A 26,894-nucleotide genomic window follows, 5' to 3' on the forward strand; every position below is an offset into this window, starting at 1 on the left:
ACACACACAAACACATATATGTATTGCACACACTTACACACGCAGATAACACACATTAATGCGTTGCGCCTAAAAATCATTGAAGCAAAAAAAGCACTTTATGCCAGTTCTCTATCTCTTTCCCTCAATGTCTACTTTCGCTCTCTCTCTCCCGCTCTTTCTCTCTGGCCACTTTGTGTATGTGTGTGTGTGTATCCTTTTGCTGCGAAATTGCATTTCATGAATGGTAATGTGCTATGATGTGAAAGTACATGCATCCCCATACACACACACACAAACACACACACACACAACATCCGTTGTTCATGGAACGCCGATACATGGTCGCTTCCTTAAGAGCCGCAAAATATGAACATGTTCAGGGAGGGGGCCAGCCACGCCCACACCACCAACACCGCCCATCTAAAACATCTATGCACAAAAGTCAAAAGGTGCTTAATATTCATAACATTTTTGTTGTTGCCGCCCGCTCGCACACAACACAAAAAGCAGCGGCAAAGAAAGAAACAAGGCAAACGCAAAAGGTGCCAGCATAGGCAATTGACTTGCCAGATGGAGAGAAAGAGAGCGAAAGAGTGAAAGAGAGAGAGAAAGAATGTATGTATGGAGTCCAGCACATATTTGGTATATAGACCAGCCACTGAAATAAACTAGTAACAAGCTTGCCTCGCAACTTCATTATGCGGCCACAACTAGAGCTCTCTTTCTCTCTCTCACTCTCTCGCTCCTTCTCTCTTCGCAAGGGAAAATGCCGCAACAGATATTTATTGAGTTAGACGGTTGCCAATAAACTGCAAACGAATTGCTTAAAATGCAAAAACAAAATAACTAAATAAATATATATATAAAGTAGAGTCAATAAGAAATATGCAGTTGCAGATAAAAGCATTTAAGTAAAGTGCACTTTAAAAATACGTTACGAAATATGATGTTTGGAATATTAGCTTGTGCTTCTAATGAACTTTACTCGAATTGTCAAAAGAATTCATTGCCTTAAGCCAAACACACACACACACTCACAGTAGTATATGATATGTGATAAGGGAAATTCTTTTTCAGCATTTTGTAGTCTTAAATTTATGGAAAACAAAAAACACAATTTCAATCAAAGCACATATAATTGATGTTAGTTCGTCAATTGATTGCCACGATGGATATACTTAATGCACTTTACTATTTATTGAATGCAATCGATATACCAAATATAGCTTATGGTATATTTATGTTGCTTTGGTTGACAATCTGGTAGATTTAATGCACTTCAGTATATTTTAAATGCAATCAGTATATCAAACATTGCTTATGGTATATTTACGTTGCTTTGGTTGACAATCTGGTAGATTTAATGCACTTCAGTATATTTTAAATGCAATCAGTATACCAAATATAGTTTATGGTATATTTACGTTGCTTTGGTTGACAATCTGGTAGATTTAATGCACTTCGGTATATTTTGAATGCAATCGATATACCAATTATAGCATATAGTATATTTACGTTGCTTTCGTTGACAATCTGGTAGATTTAATGTACTTCAGTATATTTTAAATGCAATCAGTATACCAAATATAGTTTATGGTATATTTACGTTGCTTTGGTTGACAATCTGGTAGATTTAATGTACTTCAGTATATTTTAAATGCAATCAGTATACCAAATATAGCTTATGGTATATTTACGTAGCTTTGGTTGACAATCTGGTAGATTTAATGCACTTCAGTATATTTTAAATGCAATCAATATACCAAATACAGCTTATGGTATATTTATGTATGTTGCTTTGGTTCACAATATGGTATATACTATATAATTCGGTATATTGTGAATGCAATCGACATACCAAACATAGGTTATGGTATATTTGCTTTGCTTTGGTTGACAAGCGGGTATATTATGAATGAAATAGTATAGCAATATACCAAATATGCAGATTAGTTTGCCAATTCGTTCTTCATCAATGCTTTGATTGAGAATATGGTATATTTTGAATAGAATCGATATACCAAATACATCTGGGGGCGTGTTTACGTTGCTTTGGTTGACAAGCGGGTAAATTCTGAATGAAATAATATATCAATATACCGAGTATCGATGTTAGTTCGCCAACTGGTTGACACAATGGCTGTGATCACTGTTTTTATTCAGAATATGGTATATTTTACCCACTATACTATGTTTTGCATATGGTATATTCAAGTTGCTTTGGATAACAATCAGTTGACATCTGAATGTAATAGTATATCGATATACCAATTATATACCGTGGTATATTTTAGTATATTATTTTGGTATATTATAGGTATTATTCTTATACCGCATTGCTTTGCTATTATTCGAGCTTTTAATTTACAACGAGATGACTCCGTCGTCTTTGTATTCAACTTAAGCTGAACGATTCGAGATTTTCTTTCAGTTCAAATTTAAATCAAAACTTTGACAACAACATCAATAAATTTCTACTTCAATCGTATATCAGATAATATAAACTACAGATAAGTGATCCGATTAAAAATGCTTTAAAGAGTAGCTGACATTTATTTGATAAGAAAATGTTGAATATTTCGCAGACAAAATGAGGTCGAGTGCTTGCTTGGGGCAATAGCTTTAGCATATTCAAGGAAATGGAAATAATAGAAAGATTTATGATTTAATTATTAAAGTAAAAGCAACGCCACAAAGTTCAAGAAAGTTTTTGGTCAGCGAGAGAGAGTAAGTTTATTTTTTCTTTGCTTTCAATTTAGATAATCGAATTATTTTGGGGTGAGCCAGCAATTGAATGAAATGTAATGCAATAATAATTAATGTAATGAAAGCATTTAATTTCGCTGGCAAATGAAAACTACTTTAATGTTGTGCGAAAACTTTTGGCGTGTATACGCGCTAATGAATTATGCATTTACTACATATGTAAAAGTTTTGTTCGAGTGTGTTAGTGTGTGTGTGTGCGTGTGTGTGTAATACACACATGCAACACGTTGTGCGTATTCAAATCTCGCAATAAATAACTAATTAAACTTGCAATTAAAGTGGCGCTCGGCAATTAATTAACGTGTCCGAAACCGAAACTTGTAAACAATCAAATGAAACAACAAGAACAATCACAACAAGAGAGAGAGAGAGAGAGAGAGAGCAAGTGGGTAAAATAAAGTAACAGATATTTTTCACTCAATACTCCTCATTCAGTTGATTCACTTTATTCACTCGCACTTGCACACATAGTATAAATATTGATTAACATTGGATTAAGGCACTCGCCCAAGGGACAACAACAACAACAATATCTTACTCACACACACACACAGACACACACAGACAGACAGAGGCAAGCAAGAGAAAACTGCGAAAAAGCAACGAGCGGAAAGGGAATTCTCTCTTTGAGGTTATATTATTGCATTCTTTTGTTTTCGCCTGCAAAAGAAGACGATGAAGAGGAAGCCTCTTCTTTTGCCACTTTTCCGTCTGATTGCATCGTGAAAAGAGCTCGACTCGCTGCGATTTCCCCCAGGGAAATGTCCATAAGATACAACGCATCCTATTTTAAATGCATTTCAGTTGCAGAAGCTAGCGAAATTGTAGACAGAAAATTCAAGATTCAAGCATTTTTAAATAAAATACGCAAAAAAATGAAATAATTTTATGCAAATATGAAACGTAAATAAATAAAAAAAGTATATAACAAAAAAAAAAAAACATAAATATAAATTAAAGAGAAATACTAAAATCGATATACCAAATGAAGTTTTTGGTATATATTTCAGTATTTTGGAGGCATATTTTGACGAAAATTCTGCATTCTTTAGTTTTTATATAATTGCAATACCTCGAAATACCAAAATATATACCAAAAACTGTATTTGGTATACAGACAGCCGTATATTTTGAATATATCTATGATGACATTCATATATATGACATTCGGTATATTTTTAGTATTTTTGTGGTATATTTTAAAATTTTAATACCGCACTGTTTTGCTTTAATTCATAATGTGTATCTAAAGTCAAGCACACTTTCTTTTCTGTTTATTTCTTCCCGTATTCCGTAGACATCAATTCTTATGTTGCGAATTTCCGGCTGTCTGTCTGTCCATTTAGTTTAACACGACGTTCGAACAAACTATAAAAGCTAGAGCTACGAACTAAAAATACAAAATAAAACAATGCAATTCTGAGTTGTTTTTTCATCTCTGTCTTGGCTTGTTATTAATATCTAAACATCTTTCACAAATGCCAAATGCCAGCAACTCGTAGAGCAAAAATCAAGTGAATCAACTTGTGCCCAACTCATTTGCTGATAAATATTTCATTGTTTTTTTTTTTTTTTTTTTTTTTGAAACCTCTTAAGTGTGCTTTGCAAGAAACATTCGAGTTGCTGTTTGCTGGAGCTTACCTCTTGCCTTGATAAGCTGCCAATCGAGGCTGTTGCTATTCAGGCTGCCATTTTGTATGTTGTATGCATGGTAACTTGCAATGAAAACAAACCAAATTGCAATCTTAACTGGTTTCGAAATCAGCTCACATAAGGCGATTAGTGCGCAGAGCACTTACGACAATCGTAATCATAATTACAACAAAGGATCTTTAATTGTATTTAATCCAGAGTTCGAAATTTTGTGTCGACGTCGAAGATATTGTGAAGCACCTTAATAACATGAACTCAGCACTCAATTACAGTATTAAGAGATTTGCCAATTGCCTTTTACTTCGCTCCTCTTTAGTCTCTAAACTTTCCTTTATTTCCTTCGTTTGCAGGGTATCTGTCAGTCTATGCTAGACCACAGTTGTTGACCAACTTGACCACCTTTCGGCTATTACAAATAATTGAGCTGAAATTTATGCCGCATTTGGCTTAAAATTTGCTGTCTCACTTCCTCACTTCCTCCGCTCTTGTCACTCATCTCATTCGCTTTCATTTTATCAGTTGCTCACGCTCGATATCGCCATCTTTGTCTAGCTTATTGCTTTTCTGTTTGCTTAATGAAGTTGCGAACGCCTGCTGGTTTTGTTATTGAGCTATGCTAATAAATACATAAATTAGACATGCACACAATACACACACACACACACACACACACACACATCTGGGACTACATAAATGGAAATGCATTTTGCACGAAATGATTGAAAATTGAATGCAAATATACAAACACAATAGTTTGCGTTGTGCCCGCGACTCGACTACTGAATTCCCTGTAAACATAATTTAAATACATTTCGAAAAATTAAAAAATTAAATTTTTTTTTATATTTTGTAAGTAAAAACAAATAAGAAGGCTATAGTCGAGAGATATCTGATACCCACTTTGAATAAATGTAAAGCAGTGCAGTATTATTCTGAAAATATACTAAATCGAATACCACAAAAATACTGAAAGTAGTAATAATGAAGTAAATAATAATACAATGCAGTATTATTCTGAAAATATACTCAATAGTATACCACAAAAATACTGAAAGTAGTAATAATGAAGTAAATAATAATACAATACAGTATTATTCCGAAAATATACTAAATAGTATACCACAAAAATACTGAAAGTAGTAATAACGAAGTAAATAATAATACAATGCAGTATTATTCTGAAAATATACTAAATAGTATACCACAAAAATACTGAAAGTAGTAATAATGAAGTAAATAATAATACACTGCAGTATTATTCTGAACATATACTAAATAGTATACCACAAAAATACTAAGACAAATTTCATATATCGATTAAATAAATAATAATACAGTTTAGTATTATTCTTTAAATATACCAAAGCATATACCGCAAAATACTAAAAATATACCAAAGGCTATATAAAATGAATGACACGACAGTGCAGTGTTATTCTTAAAATATACCAAATTTATATACATAAAAAATATTAAAATATACTAATAGCTATATTTGGTATATCGATAAAATACTACATTCGATATATACCATACAGGTCAAAATATACCATATTGTCAGCCAAAGCTGCTAAAACCCGATTGCAGAAAACGTTTTTTTGCCATACGGAAATATTTCTTAAATAACTTCTACAATTTCAGGAACTTCATAAATATCATATTTAGCTTCAAAATGAAAAATGCATAATTATTATCTTTGAATACTTTTTATAGGGTTAAATTTTGTTTTCTTACGAACATCAATTTTGAAATTTAATTCGATTGGTTTCAAATTTAATATTTTGAAATAATTTACCTTGAAATAGTAAAATAAACATTTTAACCATAACTTTCAACAGTAATTTATATAAAAAATTGTATATTTTCTTGAATTGAATATAGAAAACATAGTTTAATTAGAAGAAAAGTAAGTTTTAAATTGTTATTTGTCAAGTGGATGGCTAAAATTAAAATTGCAGATTGTTTATCATATTTTATGATTAATAAATTTGCTCACAAAACATATTAATGTGAGTGCTAATATATTTTCAAACCTTTTAATAATTAAATAAACTTCTTTTACATATATAAAAACATGTGCAAATAATAGTTTAAACTTATTGAAATACATTCTTATATATTTTCAATCACTTCTAGGGTATCTCGAGTGCCATTTGACTGTATTTGTCGCAAATAAATTAAAGAAAAAATAAGAATAATAATAATAATAGCCGAAATGTAAGCATTAAAAAGTAAATAACAACAAATGGCAGCAACAAGAACAACAACAACAACAACAATTGGCAATGATAACAAAAACATGGCGAACAAATAGATAGAAAATTTGTTTATTGTTTATTGCCTTTCATTGGTTGTGCGCAATTTAAATAAATAATTTGAAATGATTTCAAACTGCAACCAAAAAGCAAAACAAAAAAACCAAATGATAAATAATAAATGTGTGCAAACACAAATTAATATTGTAGTTGTGTGTGTGTGTGGGTGTGTGTGTGCATAGATAATAGTTGGCGCGCAATAATATATAAATAACTGGGAAATTCAGGAAATGGTCTAGAAACACCAAAAATTGCAAATATGCAGATAAAAACATAAAAATAAATTTGTGGCCATGTTGAAAATCATAAATAAATGCATAAACTTGCCCAAATGCGTCAGTCTTTGCACATTGACTGGCAGCTACAACAACAATAACAATTACAGCTACAACAACAACTAAAATGAGATTGCAGCAAAACTGCAATAAAAACAAAACATTTGCCCTGCTAATTGACTAAAGTGCCTGTTCAGTGGCCATGTCCATGTCCATTTACAAAAATTTACTCAAACCCTTATCTCTCTCTCTCTCTCTTTCCCTTTCTCTCCTCTTCTCTCTCTCTCTTGAAAAATATCACACTTGACCCATTTTAATGACAGTTGATTGCAGAGTCAACAAATGACAAGTCCCAACATTAAATACCCTGCGTTGTCCGAGCGAAAATTTCAAGCCAACATTCATTAATTTTTGCTCAAAAATCAATTATTCAAATAGACAAATAATTTAATTAATTGCAAACATATTTTATGTTACTAATAAAAATCAAAATAAATATGCTGTGCATTGTGAATATTTTGCAACAATATGTTTTCATTTATCACAGCCAAACTAATCGTTGACATTAGTTTGCTATGAATTAAAGTTTGAAGACTATTTCAACTAATTAATTATTTTCTTATTTGTCCAATCTATAATAACTGCAAAACTCTAAATTGAAACCCTCTGGTAATTAAATATAAAAATCTAACTTTTACTGCAATAAAAAATAATCACATTATGTGCACAGAGAGAAAATATTCAGAGTGAATAAATCTTGATTCTACAAACAATCTTAAACTAAGGTTTTCAGGTTCAATCAATCTTAAATCAATATTTGAATGCCAAATTTTGTACTTTAAGGTTACAAACATCTTATTTTCAAATAAAAATCTTGATTCTAAATTGGAAAGAAGAATGCAAATTTTGATATAATCAAATTTATATCTTAAAAATCACGCAATCTATTTTTCTTGTTTAGTTTGTTTTAATCAATGTAAATTTAAGATTGTTTGATCTTGGTTAAATTTTAAGATTTTTCCATTCTTGAAATAAAATTAAAATCTAGATTTTCTTTTTAGATTTTCGATCTTGATTCAAGAGCAAACTTTCTTGGCTCAGTTTTGACATATTTTGCACTCTATGGTATATGTTGAATGTAGTATTTTAACTATAAACCAAATATACCATTTGGTATATTTTCAGTATTTTTGCGGTATATTAATTTGGTATATTTTAAGAATAATTTGACATACTTTGAATGTAATATTTTAACTATAAACCAAATATACCATTTGGTATATTTTCAGTATTTTGCGGTATATTAATTTGGTATATTTTAAGAATAATTTGACATACTTTGAATGTAGTATTTTAACTATAAACCAAATATACCATTTGGTATATTTTCAGTATTTTGCGGTATATTATTTTGGTACATTTTAAGAATAATTTCACGCTGTTTTGCTTGCATTCAGTTTAAGTAGCAAGCTTACTCAACGGTAACTTTCTTACTTGTTAGATTTATAACTTTCTTTTAAAACATTTTTCTAAATGTTGTTCATTAATGATATTGAATGAATGAATAAATGAATTTTCAAACTTTCAAGTAATTTGCTATAATATGAACTGTTTTTTCCACTAATTTATTATAGTGAAATTAAAATGATTGACTTTAGTTTGAAGTGCGAAATAAGCGATCAACTTCTTGTTATTAAAAGAATTTTTAACTGCTTGTTCCCTGCATCTGGAAATAATGTAATATTTTCTTATCTATATGGTATTTTCTTTTAGAAACATTTTCCCCAAAAGATTGTTCATAAGCCGAGCTTCGATGATAATGATATTGATTAAAACACAGGCAGTAAAAAAATCACACAGGCTGCGTATAAAATTGTCCCAGTTTCGGATCACAAATGCAATGCATAGAAATTGCGTCGAGCGCATTTCTAAACTAAGCCCAGATCCACATAGTACAATGGGAAATGGTAATAGAAAAGGGGAAGAGGGGAAGAGGGGAAGGGAAAGGGGATGATAGATGCGACTAATGTTGCAGCTGTCAGAAGAGCGAAGAGCGAAGAGCTGTCGCATCAGAAACTGTTTTGTATTACATTCGCCATCTACTCGTATTAGAGTCGCAAAAAGCGTGTGTGTTATTACATGTACGGCCTTAATACGACTGCCGAGGGGGAGAGGGGGAGGAGGAAGGTGGAAGAGAGAGGGAGCACAGCATGATGGGAAGTCACGTCTGCGGCTGTTTGTGTCCGTGGTTGCTGCTGCATACGAGTATGAATAATAGAAAGCCGCATAAAAAATGCAACCGAAAAATTATGCAAATATGCAAATAAATATCTCTAAAACATTTGTTTCAATTTCCTCAAACCTTGTTCGCTCCCCTTACCCTTCCTCTTCCCCATCCCATCGGATGCCACACAAAGCGATTGCCGCACTGGGAATGTTGTGTGTGCACAAAAGATTTTTATGTGTTTGTGTGTGTGGCATAAATTTTGCAGCAATGTCATGAAATTTAGTAACATTTACTAGTCACGCCCACTTTCTGCCTCTATGCTGCTCAAGCACTGTTTCAATTGTGATTTGAAAACGAAGGAGCGAAGCGAAGGGAGACGCGTTCGTTTGTGGCGTCTAAAAGCATGTTGCAAAAATGTGTTGCATACTTTTGTGCATAGTTGTCGATTGGCATCATTAAGTTGTAAATGTGGCAGCTTTGCAGTGGCGTAACGAAAAGGAGGAAGGGAGGGAGGGGGGTCGGCTTGCCACATCATTTAATGCTCATTAAAATAAATGCGTTGCCCCCGCTTCCACACACACACACACACACACACACACACATACACTTCTCTCGCTCTCAAGTTGTGTCTCCTGCAACTCGTGCCACTTGACATTTTGCGGTGTTTTAATTTGGCGCACGTTCAAGTGCCACAGAATTGCCAACGTCAACGTCGACGTCGACGTCGACTGCAACTGCAACGCTTATTTTCTAAAACTCAGTTCAGTGAGCATCGGCTCAGCTGCAGCCAAATGTGTGTGTGTGTGTGTGTGTGTGTGTGTGTGTGGGGGGGCAAGAGAAATGTGGAAATGGATTTTGGCTGCTCTGCAGAGCATACTTCAAGCAGCTGCAAACAAATGTTGGCAAATGTTGACCTACAAATCAAAAACTATTCCCACTTACGAAATACCAAATCCAACAAATATTAAAAAACATAGTTAAACTGCAGCAACTAACAATTAAAATTGACAAATAATCACCATTGCATGAGATATTTAAAAAATATATGGAAAGCATTTAAAATTTATATTTTATTTGGTTAACATTACATTTGAGAAATAAATAAATTCTTATTTCAAGTTTCGAATAGTTTGAAGTTCTTATTCAAGTTCATTAAACAATTTCTAGACCCTTGAACAGTGCGGTATTATTGTTAAAATATACTAAATTAAAATACCGATATATTCCAAAATGTACCAATTTCTTATACTACAACATTATAAATATACCAGAAATAAAATTTAACAAAAGAGATGCAATGCAGTATTGTAGTTAAAATACTATATATCAAATTAATAAAACAAAATACCGCAATATACCGCAAGTTATATTTAGTATAACAATATACTAAAATATTGAAAATATACCAGATTATGAAGTTAAGCAAAGAAGTCTTTTGAATGTGTGTGTTAATACTCCTCATTATTTTTTAAGTTTCGTTAGAGAAATTATTGAATTTTTGTTGCATTTTATTTGTTCATAATTATCTTTCAAGTTTAGAGCGAAAATTTGTCAAATAATATGAAGATTATCTTGAAGCTTGTTAAACAATTTCTAGATCCTCCAACAAAAGAGATGCAGTGCGGTATTATTGTTAAAATATACTAAATTAAAATACCGATATATACCAAAATGTACCAAATTCTTATACTACAACATTATAAATATACCAGAGATATAATTTAACAAAAGAGATGCAATGCAGTATTGTAGTTAAAATACTATATATCAAATTAATAAAACCAAATACCGAAATATACGGAAAGTTGTATTTAGTATAACAATATACTAAAATAGTGAAAATATACCAGAATGTGAAGTTAAGCAAAGAAGACTTTCAAAATGTCTTAATGCTCTTCATTAGTAACGAAGTCATTTGAGTTTGATTAATGAATCAATTGCATTCCATCAGATTCTTAAAAATATATTGCAAAATGATAAAATTGAATAAAAACATAAAATAATTTTTATATTTCATTTGGTTAACATTATTTTTGAAATTACGTTAAAGAAATTATTAAATTCATCTACAAAATTCAGTTCTTACTGCATCGCAGAATTACAGTCGAAGAGCCGCACAAACGTAATGGCCCGGTCCAGTGCGCAAATTGCCAAGAATACGGACACACTAAATCTTACTGCACACTCCGCTCTGTATGCGTAGCTTGCGGAGGACTGCATACATCTGCTGAATGTAAAGCACAAAAGGACCCAACCACTAAAAAATGTAGTAACTGTGGAGGAAACCACACCGCAAACTATAGAGGCTGTCCAGTATACAAGGAGTTAAAAAGTCGTGTCAACCATAAAGTCTTAACAACGCGATCCCACAACGCACCATTAATACCCTCCAAACTCACGCCTGAAGTTTTCTTTTCGTCAGCAGCCAGGTCATCACTCGGTAGTTCCAACGTAACAAAAAACGTAAGCTTTGCAAGCGTTATAAAATCGAATCAGGCGAGCCCTGCTTGCAATGACCAATCACCACCTACAGTCCCTTACCAACCCGTAGAGCACAAAGAATATAAAATGGAAACGATGATACTCAGACTGCAACAAAGCATGGAGGAATTCATTGCTTTTATGAAAACAACCATGCAAAGTCTGATGACAAATCAACATATTTTGATTCAGTTGCTCCAAAACACTCTATCAAAATAATCAATGGCTCCCCTACGCATTGCACTGTGGAATGCCAACGGCGTTCCACGGCACAAAATTGAGTTAGCACAATTCATGAATGACAATGAAATCGACGTAATGCTACTAGCAGAAACCCACCTTACCAACAAATACAATTTCCAAATCCGAGGGTATTTGTTCTACAGTACAAATCATCCTGATGGAAAGGCCCATGGAGGCACTGGAATACTGATTAAAAACCGCATTAAGCACCACTTCCACAATGCGTTCGCAACTAGCTATCTGCAAGCCACATCTATTATTATACAGTTGGATTGTCACAATATAACACTAGCCGCGGTATACTGTCCTCCTCGCTTTACGATATCCGAAGCCCAATTTATTGACTACTTCAACTCGCTAGGCAACTACTTTATAGCAGCAGGAGACTATAACGCTAAGCACACGCACTGGGGATCTCGCCTCGTGTCCCCGAAAGGAAGACAGCTGTATCAAGCAATTATAAAACCTAGCAACAAGCTTGACTACGTTTCCCCTGGTTCACCAACTCACTGGCCTAGTGATCCAAGAAAATTGCCAGACTTGATTGACTTCGCAGTTACAAAAAACATCCCACGTAATCTGATTAGCGCTTGTTCTCTACCGGATCTATCATCAGACCACTCGCCTGTACTCTTTGGCCTAAACCAACAGCCAGTTAGTAATGACAACCCCGTCATGCTAACCTCTAACAGCACAAACTGGCTCAAATTCAAGAAATACATAAGTTCACACATTGAACTTACACCACGGCTAACCGACGAAGATGACATCAACAGAACCGTAAACAATATCGAAACAGTTCTGGTTTCAGCGGCTCGAATCGCAACACCACGTAGGCAAAATATAACACATAACACCAAGCACACGAACGCAGAAATAGAGCAGTTAGTTCTGGCAAAGCGTCGCTCCCGGCGCGAATGGCAATTATCTCGATCGCCATCTGCAAAACAACAGTTAAAAGAAGCTTCACGTCGACTCACCCAGGCGACAAGAAGAAGACAGATCCATACAGCGCTATATAGAGCAACTATCTCCAACCAGCTCAAAATTTCCACTTTGGAAAGCTCACTCAACACTGAGCGCACCAACAGCAACGGTTACGCCATTACGGACCCCTGCAGGTTGCTGGGCCCGAAGCGACAAAGACCGAGCCGACACATTCGCTGCCCACCTTCAAAATGTTTTCCAGCCAAATCCAGTAACAAACCTGCCTAATATACGTTTACAAACAGAAGTAGACTTCCCTATTGCCGAACCAATTGTATTTCGAGTATGCGAAGTCATAAAAATTATAAAAGAGCAGCTGCAACCGCGAAAATCTCCGGGCTGCGATCTAATAACACCAAAAATGCTTATTGAACTCCCACTATGTGCTGTTGGTACCATATGCCAACTCTTCAACGCGATGACAAGAATCGGCTGCTTCCCGAAGAGGTGGAAAAAGTCAATCATCATAATGATACCAAAGCCAGGAAAAGACCACACTCTCACCTCCTCATACAGACCAATAAGCCTACTTTCGTGTTTATCAAAACTCTTTGAGAAATGCCTTTTAACCCGTATCATACCATACTTAAGAAGACATAATAGTATCCCAGCACATCAATTCGGTTTTCGCGAAAAGCATGGAACTATCGAACAGGTGAACCGCATAACATCAGAAATTCGAACAGCATTCGAGAATAGGGAGTACTGCACTGCGGTATTTTTGGACGTCTCTCAAGCATTCGACAGAGTATGGCTTGACGGCCTAATGCACAAAATCATAATAATGCTCCCTAATAGCACGCATAAACTCTTGAAGTCATATCTTTACAACAGGATATTTGTAGTGAGATGCAATACCGTCATGTCAGCTGAACATAATATCGAAGCTGGTGTTCCTCAAGGCAGCGTTCTCGGGCCGACTCTATATCTACTCTACACTTCTGATATCCCTACGAGTAGACAACTGACTATGTCTACGTTTGCCGACGACACCGCGATCCTTAGCCGATCTAAATTTCCACAACAAGCTTCAGCGCAACTTGCGACCCATCTAGACGCTGTAGAGAAATGGCTCTCAGACTGGCGTATAAAAGTAAATGAGCAAAAATGTAAACACGTAACTTTTACCTTAAATAGACGAAATTGCCCCAACCTTACACTAAACAACACCGTGCTTCCCCAATCAGATGAAGTAACGTATCTTGGCGTACATCTCGACAGACGGCTCACCTGGCGCACGCACATTGAAGCTAAAAGAACTCACCTAAGGCTGAAGGCAAACAGTCTGCATTGGCTTATAAACTCCCGCTCCCCCCTTAGTCTGGATTACAAGGTCCTGCTCTATAACTCCGTTCTGAAACCAATCTGGACTTATGGCTCTCAGTTGTGGGGGAGCGCCAGCAACAGCAACGTAGAGATCGTGCAGAGAGCCCAAGCAAAGATCCTTAGAACTATCACCGGGGCACCGTGGTACGTTCGGAGTGAAAACATTCAGAGAGACTTGAATATACTTCCCGTCCGAGATGAAATAGCACAACACATGGAAAATTACTACATCAAGCTGTCGAACCATCCAAATCACCTTGCTAGAGCACTAACATTAGTATGCAGCCGTTCCCGCCTTCGTCGTAACGACCGTCCCATCCAGCGACAATTACTAGGACCGCCTACCATAAATACAGTTTAAGAAACTGTTAGAATAATGTAGTATTTTTAAGATTTAAACACATTTTGTTAGTCTCGTAAGAGAAGATTCAAAATATAAAACATACAGTAAAAAAAAAAAAAAAAAAAATGTTGAATTTTTTTCACATGATTATCTTTCAAGTTTTTACTGAAAGTTTATTAAACAATTTCTAGATCGTCCAACATAAGAGATACAGCAGTGAGGTATTATTTATAAAATATACCAAATTAATATACCGAACGTTATATTTTGTGTATAATTATACTAAAAAATATAAAATAAACCAAATTAAAGTAAAGCACTTGTGTTTTCTCCATCATTTTTATCCAAACTTCATCAATTAAGTTTAATAAAAAATCTCTTGCTTTTTTCGAATCTCAAATCTCAACTGGAATTGCTTTTGTTTGCTTTGCATTGAAAAGAAGCGTCTGCAACGAATTAATCAGAATTCAGATCAATTATCGAGCTATACAGTTGGCCAGACTTTATGCTACAATTACTTCGATTTTGCGAATTCAAAGACAAATTCAATGTGCACCAAGTGTGTGGAGTATAACATACGAGTATGTCTGAAGCTGTTGATAAGTCGCAACCGCATTCAATCAACTTGCCTCGCATCCGGTTCGTACATTTATGTCAATGTCACAGAGTTCACCGCGTCAGGCCAAATGTACATATGTATGTGTGGGTGGATGTGTAGGTGTGTGAGTCTGTGTGTGAGTGTGTGGCACATTCATGCTGCATTGACAGTGGCAAGAAATTGAGTTTACGACTTGGCGCACTCGCTGACTGTCAGTCATAACTTGGCCAGGATACATTAGTGAGATAGGCGCCAGCTTTTGCTTTATTCATTTGAATGCCATCGACATCAGAGTGTGTGTGGAGGAAGGGGGGAGGAGGGAGAGAACTGCGCAGGGCATTGCGAGCGGGCATTAGGAGGCGTCTTTTATCGCCTTTTCATCGAGGTTATCCTGCATATTGCATGAGCCCTGCCATATGGAAATTTATGTGTGCTGCTCTCTCCCTCTCTCTCTCTCACTCTCTTCGTCTCTCTCTGTCTCTATATCTGTATGTGGAGCAGCGACATCTCGCTGTATATATAGAGACATCGTTTAAATTTGAACGTGTGTTTCAGGCACACTCCAACCACAAACATCCGTGTTGTTGTTGTTGTTGTTCCTGCTGCTGTCGCTGGCAATTTCAGGCAGCAAATGTTGCAATGTGTGTGTGTGTGTATGTGTGTGTGTGTGTGTTGATGTGGCGCACTCAGTTATAGATTTCTTAGGGGACTCTGTTTATTATCCTTTTTTTTATATCCTTTCGCCTGGTTTTTTATTTATTGATGTTGTACATTTGAGTTAAGGGCGACTCGGCGTCGTCGTCGTCGTCGTCGTCGCATTCGTTTGCCATAACTGATGCCGTTTTTCTTTGCACACACACACACACACACACACTTACTCCATAACTAGGACACGTGGCAGCTTCAGCTACAGCTACAGCTTCAGCTTCAACTTCTCGCTTTGGGGGCCCTCTGACGGCACAGACCGAGTATGAAACAGTAATACAAATATTGCGCATACGCCACGTTCGCCACAGCGACAACAAAGTAGCTCGGACCATGTGTGTGTGTGTGTGTGTGTTGGAAAGCGATCAAAAGTCAACGCCAACTGCCATATATATTGAACTCGGCAGCAACAACAGCAACAGCAGCCGCAGCAACCGTAACGGTTCCGGCTACGGCTACGGCTATGGTTACGGTTACGGGCAACAACAAGTAAAGTTGTTTGCTTTAAAACTTGTTTGCTTCGCTCCTTTAACCCCCCTCTCTATCCACCCCCGCACGCTTGGATACACGACTGAATGCAATTTTAAATGGGATTGGACACAAATTGTGGCACTCAGCATCTCTCGAAGCGAGCTTATTACTTCACGTGCCATTTTCAAAATTGCCAACTTCCAAGATCCCCAAAGACACAAGCAAAACCAATTGAACAGAGCACCACACACAGGAAACTCAAAACGCAATAAATAAAAAGTGTATTTATTTATTTGTCGAAAAGGTCCGAAAGTAGTTTTCGACATTCAACACTCAAGCGTTTGATAATTGCAAGTTTTGCTAAATGTTTTTAATCTTATGTTTTGCATTTAAAATCAATTTTATCAATTAAAACCTTAAACATTCAAATTGTGTTTCTTCTCTTTGCATTTTCAACAAAATCTCATATATTGCAATTTTATTTAGTAAAGAAAATCGAAAACATAAAAATTTAACTATAACTTTTTCAACAAATATAAAGTAATAAATAAAACCTAGGCTTTGAAATTTCTGTGAACAAATTGAAAGCAAAACAAGTGTCTCACAGTCGAGCTCACCCGATTGTAGCTTACTCAATCAAGTATGCTCGACTGTGAGACACCAAAATAATGCGATATACATTTTAAAATATACCAAAAATGTTTAAAATATACCAAAACCTATGTATATTTGGTATATTGAAATAGTACTACATTCAAAATATACCGTATACCGTATTTCGAAATGATTACAATAATAATTAGAAAAAAAAAAATGTGAAATCGATATTTGCATCTGGTATATTTTGATTGTATTACAATATTAATATGCTAAATAAAGCTTTTGATATGCTTTAGTATTTTTGCGGTATATTTGAAATGGCTAGCGAGTATCTCACAGGCGAGCATACTCGACTGCAGGTTTCTTACTGGCTTATTATTATTTTAGAGCAGTTTTAAATGATACGATCTAACAATATTAATGAAATTAAAGAAAAATAATTTAGCAAAGAAAATGCTATAATATTTTCTTAAGAAAAAAAATTTTTTTTTTGCAAAAAAACACGTTAAAGTAAACTCTTTGAATTAAAGAAAAATATGTAAATATTTTATTTATTTTTTTATTTAGTTCCCTCTGAATTCTCGAGGATCTCTAAGCCTAAGTTGTTAATGAAATTTGCCAAGTGTGACATATGCTCATTTCAAGCATTTCATGCACACTCCCCGCCCACGCTCCCCGCCCGCTATCACCTTTAAGTTTGCCTCTCACCAACATTGTATATGTTTGTGTTTATTGATTGTTGTTGTGCTTTCGGTTTGGCGCTGTGTCGATGCCTAAATTGAATGCTTGCAGGCAAGACGGTTTCGAATAGAGCAAAATAGAAGGAGAGAACGGTGTGGAAGGGGTGAACGGGAAGGTGGGCATTGGTTGACATTTGTTATCCACTTGATATGCACTCGGTGTGGCGGCAAAGTCAAAATCATAATTGATTCAATTTTAATTGCAGCAATGCTACAAGCTGAAACGGAAACGGAAACTGAAACTGAACGGCAAATGGCGAATGGCAAATGGTGAATGGTGAATGGCGAATGGCACAAACTGTCTGTGCGGGCGCAAATGGCAAATGGCAACCAAAGCAAACCAAACATGACAGTTTACCTCAGCCACGCCCCGCCCCGCCTCGAGCCTTGCAGCGATCGATTTCATGCCAACTGAACTCTATTTCTGTTTTTGCCACCCATCCATGCTTTTGTCTCAGTCTCTATCTATGTATCTTCTCTCCCTCTATCTCTCTGTCTCTCTCTCTCTCTCTCTCTCTCTCTCTCTCTCTTTCTCTCTCTCTCTCTCTTCAGGCAAACTCTGCCTATTCTTTTTGCTCGTCTACTCGAGCACACTTTTTGTGGCCCGCATCTTTCGTTTTTTTTTTTTTATGTTTTTTTCATATATATGCATCTTTCGTTTCTATGCTGCGTCTTTGTCGCTCTGTTGAATCGCATTTAATATTGGCTTGTCACGTGAATTTAACTGTGCCACAACTGCAACTGAGCTTTCCAAGCAAAAAAAAAAGGCTGCTCAACTACGAGATACAACTTAAATATTGCCAAAGCTCCGAGCGATAATTTTATACCCGCTACCCATAGTGGAAAAGAGTATTATAACTTTGTGCCTGCAGAAAATGTATGAAATAGGCAGAAGTATCAGCGTCCGTCTGTCTGTCCGTCCGTCCGTCTGTAGGAGCACCAAGATCTCCGAGATTATAAGAGATAGAGATTTAATTCTTTTTCGACAGCAATTTTTATACCCGCTACCCGTAGGGTAGAAGGGTATTATTATAATACTTTTATAACTTTGTGCCGGAAGGAAATGTATGTAACAGGTAGAAGGAGGCAACTCTGACCCTATAAAGTATATATATTCTTGATCAGCATCAACAGCCGAGACGATCTAGCCATGTCCGTCTGTGTGTCTGTCCGTCCGTCCGTATGAACACCTAGATCTCAGAGACTATAAGAGATAGAGCTATAATTTTTTTCGACAGCATTTGTTATGTTTGCACGCAGATCAAGTTTGTTTAAAATTTTTGCCACGCCCACTTCCGCCCCCGCAAATCAAAAAAAATCAAATAGCAAGCGTAAATTTAAAGCTAGAGTTGCCAATTTTGGTATATATAATAATAACTATAGTAGTTATGATTCCTGGTTGCGATCTGATAAAAATTGTCGAAGTTATTAAAGAAAAACTTTTGTATGGGCAAAAACGCCTACTTACTAGGGGTCTTAGTTGCTTTGGCTGACAATCTGGTATATTGGGCCGTCTATGGTATATTTTGAATGCGGTACTATATAGATATACCACATATACCATTTGGTATATTTTTAGTATTTTTAGTATATTTGGTATATTTTGGGAATAATACCACAAAATATATTGCATTTATTTAAAATGGGTAGCGGGTATCTCACAGTCGAGTACACTCGACTGTAGCTTTCTTACTTGTTATGTTTGCACGGAGATCAAATTTGTTGCAAACTTTTTTCATCGAAGTCGAATAAGATGCGTGATTTTAGAGAAAGATTTGTGTTATAAACAATAATAATTATAGTCTTAATGATTACTCAAAATTGTATGGCGATCAGTTAAAAATTGTTGAAATTATTTAAGAAATACTTTTGTATGGGCAAAAGCGCCTGCTTACATACTAAGGGTCTTAGTTGCCTGACAATACGGTATATTTTGTACTCAATGGTATATTTTGAATCTAATACTATATAAATATACCAAATATAGCCTTTAGTATATTTTTTAAGCAATTTTGCGGTATATAAATTTTAAATATTCTAAGAATAAGCAATATACGAAATCCATCGTTTTAGTATATACTTAGTATTTTTGTGGTATATTAATTTGGTATATTTTAAAAATGAACACCGCACTTTTTTGCTTTTATTCACATTGGGTAGCGGATTTTTCATTTATGTATTATCTTGATAACACAGAGTTAAGCGTTTGTTGTAGTATTCTCTATCTCTCTATGTTTGTTACAAATGCAGAGCAACGTTTTTATTTTGATGAAAAATCTGTTGTTGAACATCGTGGCAACATTCGTCGTGAAATGTCAGCTGCATAAATATATGTGTACATTTACAAATATATATTTTTAGGAATGGAGAAATATAATTTGTCATTTGTCACCTACATCAGTAATTCTCGCATATTCTACGCATTTATTTTATTTGCATTTACTCTCATTTTTCTCAATTTTCATTTTGCATTCAGTTTTTACGCTGAGCTGGACGCATTTAACCCATAAACTCATTCAACCCCAAGTTGTCCAATGGGTCGGCTACGTAACTGCGGCGGGAACTTAGGGCAGAGAGAAAGGACGAGACGAAAGAGGCACATTAAAGCCGAAAATGCGAAAATTGCCAAATGGCAAATGGCAAAACGGCTAAAATGGCATCAAAACTATTAAATTGCTTGCACAAATTGCACTCAAAGGGAATTCTCAACTTCAAGTTTTAACAGCTATATGCATTCTTCTTCTTATCTGCATGGTTATCACATCTAATGCAAACAAATTTTGCTCAATTAAAATGTAACTTTGCATTTGATTGCATTAAATGCTTCAAAGCAAAACATTTCCAAATTGAATTATCATTTGCAATGCAAAATGCAAAAACAAAAAAAAAAAAAAAAAACAAAAATTCGAAATTCAAAATCAACTAAAAATCATAGAGAATAAAGCAACAACTTACCGACGATGACGAGACAGATTAAAGTGGGCAAAGTTGTAAACTGAAAAGAAAACAATAATATCAAAATGAAAAGCATGCTGAATAAAATATGAATTTCTATCACAATTAAAGTGCTTTTAATTAGACATCGATTGTGTCAATTAAATATATGATATATGTATATAAATAAATTATGTAATGCAGCTTATCGAGGCTTAAATTAAAAAGTAGAAAATTGTATAAATAATTGTCGACTAGCTATTAAAATCTTTGCTAAATAAATACTTCTATTTCTAAATAAATATTTAGATAACTTATTTCGTTTAAATACTATTTTTATTCCATAACTTGAGTTGTGTTAAGCAGCTCATTTTATAGAGGAAGAAATAAAGAAAAAAAGCTAAACTTTTTCTTTTATTTTTTGGTAATCGAGTTTCCAATTACTTTGAACCATCTATATCAACTGACTTTATCTTGACTGAAATGCCCACATAACATTATTAAAAGTATTTGTGGTATTTCAAAGTTCTGTCAGCTTTTGCACCATTTTTTTTTTTTTTTTTTTTGTGTTGTTTTTTAATGATTTTATGTGCAAGTTTTGCCACACAACAGACGACAGTTTGGTTTGACAGCGGTTGGGGGCTAATTGAATGGCATGTGGGTCCAAACAGGAGCAAAAACACTGCTGTCGTCCAGATTAGCGGACTGCGATATCGACAAAGTAGCCAAAAGGAAGAAGAAAGCAGCCAAATAAAACAGCAAAAGCAACAGCAACAGCGACAGCGACAACAACAATGAAGAGAACAAGCCAAACAAGCACAAGGGCAAACACTCAACCAGTTCGCTTGAGTGACAGAGGCTATCAGTGCGTTTCGATCACAGAGGATGTCTGGTGTGTGTGTGTGTGTGTGTGTGAGGAGAAACCCATGTCAGTCAGCAGACTATTGCTAACACAAAACAACAACAACAACGAAAATGTGCCAAAATAAATAAATTAAATTGTTGAAAAATGTTTGTTGGCAATTGTTGTTGTCGTTGTTGTTGCCTCAAACATCGCATGTTGCATACGAAATCGACATCGAAACGACGAAAATGAAAATGAAACTCGGCCAAAGTTGATTTGCTGCACGTGTGTGTGTGTGTGTGTGTGCGCCTCGTCATTGCCACAAGGGTCCCTTGCTTGCCCCTGTTCGGGGGCAACTTGGCTGTTGAATTCGCTCACGCGTGCACTCATTAGGAATATGGATTCAATTATCGTATATCGCACTCTAGCCTCTCTCCCTCTCTCTCTCTCTCTGTCTCTCTCTCTCGCTCGCTCAACACACCTGAACTCAAGCACGTGTGCTCCAATCGAGTCAATCTTTCGTCAGCTCGCAGTCGTCGTCGTTTGTGTGATCTGAAAATGAATGAGACACTTTTCCCTGGAGAATACGCGTAGTGCTGACACTTTTGCAATTATCTCTTTGAATTTGAGTTTCTATTAATAATTGTCCCTTTACGGAAACGAAGTTCTAATTCAATACGTATCTGCATATCCTTTTTAACCCGATTATGAAATATCAAATTAATTGAATTCCTTGTTAAAATTCTAAATTCTTATGTTGTTAACAGAAAACCACAATATTTGTTATGGTATTTTCACTACAGTATATTAATACTGTTAAATTCAGTATTAGAATTCTATTTTTTATATAATTAAAAGAAACCCAGAATATTGTTTTTATTTTTTTGGTAGTTTCACTGCAGTATATTAATACACTTTTAGTATATTACCAAAATTGTTAAATTCTTCATAGTCTTATAAGTTCTTAATTTTATGTTAATAATAAAAAAAAAATATTGTTGTTGTTTTTTTTTGTATTTTCACCACAGTATTTTTATACTTTTTTAGTATATTACCAAAACTGTTAAATTCAGTATTAGAATTCCAATTTTTATAAAATTTAAAGAAAGCCATAATATTGTTTTTATTTTTTTGGTATTTTCACTACAGTATTTTTATACATTTTTAGTATATTACCAAAACTGTTAAATTCAGTATTAAAATTATAATTTTTATATTATTAAAAGAAAGCCACAATATTTGTTATGGTATTTTCACAATATATACACTTTTAGTATATTACCAAAATTGTTAAATTCAGCATTCTTCTTAGTCTTCTAAATTCTTAATTTTATGTTATTAATAAAGCCAAAATATTTTTGTTTTTTTTTTTTGGTATTTTCATTATAGTATATTAATACATATTTAGTATTTTATTAAAATCTTCAAATTCAGTATTAAAATGCAAAATTTTGAATTATGAAAGGAAAGCGAAAATATTTTATTTGTTTTTTGTGGTATTTTCCTTAGTATTTTTTTTAATTTTTAGTATATAACCAGAACTATAAAATTCAGTATTGAAATTCAAAATTTTATATTAATACAAAAGGCTAAAATATTGTTACTTGTTATTGTTGGTATTTTCACTGCAGTATATTAACACATTTTTAGTATTTTAATAAAATTATAAAATTTACTTTAAAAAAAATCATCAAATGTTGTCATATTTTTTCAGTAATCAAATATTATAAGCTAAAATATTAGTATATTATTATTGCCTAAGTAGTTGAGGCGTTTTTGTAATATTAGTTCTTAAACAAATTTAACTTAGAAAGGTTTTTCTTGACCGTACAAAGAGATCATGAAATATTGAATTAAATTGAGCATTGCTTGGTTCTAATGAAATAATTTGATTGAGCAAGAAAACAATTGATCAAATATTTCAATCAAATTTTGCAGCAATTTGCAAACGATTTTGCAATGCAAGATAAATTATTTGCTCGCTTTTTTTCTTCGCAAAGACAATCCAAAAATGTGTGCGTGTGTGTGTGTGTGTGTGTGCTGCTTTGGCACGTCAAATAATTAAGTCAATTTATCATTAACCTAACGCAAGTTTCTATGCCACCCAATTGCTGGCACCCGCATTGACATCTTGGCCTCGTCGTCTCTAATGGCAGCTCGTTAAATTTATTGCGCATACGCCCCCGTGTGCCATGTCTACCATGCACCTGAGCGTAGACAGAGACATTCACTTAGAGACAGAGATACAGAGAGAGAGAGAGAGAGAGGGAGAAATTGTTATAAGAGTGTGCGATTTGCGTTTCACGAGCTGCTTTAAATGTTAAATGCGTAAATTACGGCGCACGTGCCACAGCCATTGACTGTGACTACCACAGTGACTGTGACAGTCACTGTGACAGTGACTGTGCCTGACAGTCGCCCACGCACACACACACACACACACAGAATGGGGGCGTGTCAGTGGTGCAACCTGGCAGCCTTTTGCTTTTGACGGCAAACAAATGCTTTGATATTTATTGCCAGCCCCGACAGCCAGTCAGCCTGACACTCATCGTCTCTACTTCTTAGCTATGTACTACGTAGGTCTCTTCCCCCTTTCGTACTCTTCTACTCGCAGCAATATTAAACCAACGAAGTCACACTCAAAGTTTCACTCGAATTTTGGGGCGTGTCAGCTTTAAGTGTGGCCAGCCATTTAGCAGTAGCGGAAAGTGAAATCGCACATTCAACGACATAAATTATGTTTAATCACAAGCAGAGTTTAACTAAGAATATCATGCATTTAGCGATCAACGAGAGCAACTTACATACATACACACAGGGTATGTGTGCGTAGTGCAGACTTCGCTTAATACGCTTAATGCAACCGAAAGCATTATTATTATAAGACCCAGGCAAAGTGAGAGATAATGTACGGATGGGAGAAGCTACTCTTCACTCTTCACAGTTTGAGGCACTAATTAGATCGTTCAACATTTTCATGCATTTTTGAATGGAACGAAATGGGCAGATGGAGTTACATACTACATATCTCATTCCCACTGTCGACACAGACCTTTTAACCCTTATCATATAAATCGCAGGCACCGAGGCAACCCCAACAAAATGGGTTAACGCACAGCGCACTAACGGGTCACGCTTGAATTGCCCTTGGCAAGCATTTTTGGTATTTTGGTATTTCGGTAATTTGGTGTTTTGGCTTTGAAACCATCAACGCCAACGCCCCCCCATCTGGGGGTTTTTGCCAAACATTGTGTGACCACCATCGTCAGCATCGCTTTAGCCCGTGTTATTATGTGCACTCTGTGCGCTGGGCCCTGTAATTTATTTATGGCCACATAATAAATCTGTGCATAAGACATCGCCTTGCCCAGCGGTCAGAAGAGTGCCCCAAGACATGGACTCAAACAGCAACTGAGACAAAAGGGTGCACAACGCAAATCAGATAGACAGAGAGAGAGAGAGAGAGACAGAAAAAGAGAGAGGTAGAGACTTTACTGTTTGCCACTTGTATCATTTTAATGCTTTCTTTTGCTTTTTGATGCTTTACTGCAGTGTCATTTACGCAAACTGTTGTTAATAGCCATGCGGTGACACTACGAAAGCAACACCACTCCCCTACATACACTGAAAAAAATAATTGACCATAAACCAAAAAAGAAATCTCAACTTTACTTTATATAATATATATTATATATTTAAAATAAAATCAACAGTCAAATTTTAATGTATTTTTTGCGTATTATACACTGAAAGAAAGACCAGTTTTTTCAATCAAACAGAATTGTGCTCTTAAAAAATGAATATATTCTTAAAACAAGAAATTTTACTCTAAAAAAATACCAAATTCTCAAAATAAGACCAAAAATACCAAATTTAGTTTACGAAATTCATAAAAAAATTCTTGAACGCACTTTTTAAACCATAACTCTTACTATAACGACCAAAATATTAATATTATAACTTTTTTCTATGCATAAATTACAAGTTTGTTTATTTATCGAAAAGTTATTTAATAAAAAATTCTGCTCTTAGATTCTTAAATTTTCTACAACGAATTGTTGCAGTTTTTTTAAACGTATATATATTATTTTTCTCTGTGTATAATCGCATATAGAGGTCGTGAAGTTCACTGCGTGCAAATCTTTGTGTTTATCAACTCAAAACTAAGTATAAGAGAGATAGAGAGCGACGTTTGATAGGATGAATTGTGTCTACAATCAATAGGTGCCTTACATTGTAGTTAATAACATTTCAGATAATGCAAAAATTTCTAACTTGCGTCGCAATTTGCATTTTTATTTCCTCTTCTCATTTGCCTTATTTTTGGTATTTTAAGTCAATTTCAAAATTAATCGTTATCATCATCGCAATCAAGACAAAACAAAATGTGTCTGATCACGAGTGTAAAAATACTTGAGCTTGATTAAAATCACCTATTAAATACCAAAGAACTAAAAACGAAATTCAATACGTGAAAACTTCGGTATTTTTATGCTCATTTTCATTCTAACTTAATATTCTCAATATGGAATTGCAAGGATTCCCCTTTTTTGTACAAATTGTCAATGTGACTTTTAATTCAAGCAATGAACTGATAACTGAAATGAGTTCGCAATTAATGCGAACGTAAGCTAAACGTGACTTTACTTGAGACTGAATGCAACTACCAACTAGAAGATACCCTGTATTACTTAGTGACGAATAACAAAGTCAACTTGATGATAGCAAAAATTGTATTTCAGTGTATTTTTCAGACATAAATATTTACAGAATTAAAACCTTTATTCCTCTAAATTCCTAAATTATTTGGAGACATCAGCAATTTCATTTTTAAATTAAAAGCAAAGCTCAACTTTTTTTCCTTAACAAATATTCGAAAATTAGAAAATAAGTACAGAAAAAACATCACTTGGAGAAATGTTTTAGTTTATAATTTTTTAAATGTCAGTATAAAGTGCGGCTCATGTTATGAAATTATTTTGAGTTATCAGCACACTCTTTGTGATGCCTCAAGCCTGCAAACTACAATGTGATATTGTTATAACGAATATATTAATACACTTCCATTTGCTATTGGGATGTATTAAAAACTCAAAAAAAAGAAAAGAAGATAAATACATATAGAATAATAATAATAATAATAATAATAATAATAATAAATAATAATAATAATAATAATAATAATAATAATAATAATAATAATAATAATAATAATAATAATAATAATAATAAATAATAATAATAATAATAATAATAATAATAATAATAATAATAATAATAATAATAATAATAATAATAATAATAATAATAATAATAATAATAATAATAATAATAATAATAATAATAATAGTCTTGCCATTAGGCAAGATAAGCCTTTTTTGCATTTATGCGATTGCCTTTG

At 34.4% G+C, this 26,894-nt stretch overlaps 1 long non-coding RNA gene across 1 annotated transcript in view; it reads right to left on the bottom strand.

Moving 5' to 3' along the window:
* LOC127565679 (uncharacterized) overlaps window positions 1–26,894 on the bottom strand; it is a 126,993-nt gene that overhangs the window by 87,434 nt on the left and 12,665 nt on the right. The gene's annotated exons all lie outside the window — the stretch shown is intronic.

This window comes from Drosophila albomicans, chromosome X (genome assembly GCF_009650485.2).
Source record: "Drosophila albomicans strain 15112-1751.03 chromosome X, ASM965048v2, whole genome shotgun sequence".
Lineage (NCBI taxonomy): Eukaryota > Metazoa > Arthropoda > Insecta > Diptera > Drosophilidae > Drosophila > Drosophila albomicans.